The sequence below is a fragment of the Aplysia californica genome, unplaced genomic scaffold (assembly GCF_000002075.1).
Source record: "Aplysia californica isolate F4 #8 unplaced genomic scaffold, AplCal3.0 scaffold00236, whole genome shotgun sequence".
NCBI classification, from domain to species: Eukaryota; Metazoa; Mollusca; class Gastropoda; order Aplysiida; family Aplysiidae; genus Aplysia; species Aplysia californica.
Genome location: NW_004797506.1, coordinates 933863 through 934367, shown reverse-complemented (window position 1 = coordinate 934367; position 505 = coordinate 933863).

Here is a 505-nt window from a genome sequence, read left to right as displayed (position 1 = left end):
GACTCGACCTACTAGATCATGCACCCACATCAAGGGTCTCGATCCTCTGACTTGGCCAGATGTGGGTCGACGAGAGATCATTCGCAAAAAACGAGCGTAATTTAGTTTTAAGACTGGGGAAGTGGGAGGAAGGCTCTCAAGCAAAGTTTTCATAAATCTGGGTTCTTCAAAGTGGTAGAAACTCCGAGGAAACAGCTATTGTTGTTTTGACTGGGTGGAGAGATCTATATTATCTGAGTAGATCTACGGGAGTGGATTTGAACCCGAGTCACTGGCACAGAAATCCTGAATCTTGGAGACTTAAGCTCCCCCCCCCCCCATAAATAAGCCAGGTCCTATAACAACTGTATATCTGGGTTCTGATATAGAGGAAGAGGAAGAGGGAGAGGAAGAGGAAGAGGAAGAGGGAGAGGGATTATCTACTCTTGTAAGGGCCCAAACATATTCTACAATGTATTATAGCAATAACTGGTTCCCTCCAACCCTTTTTTTCCCCTCAGTCAAC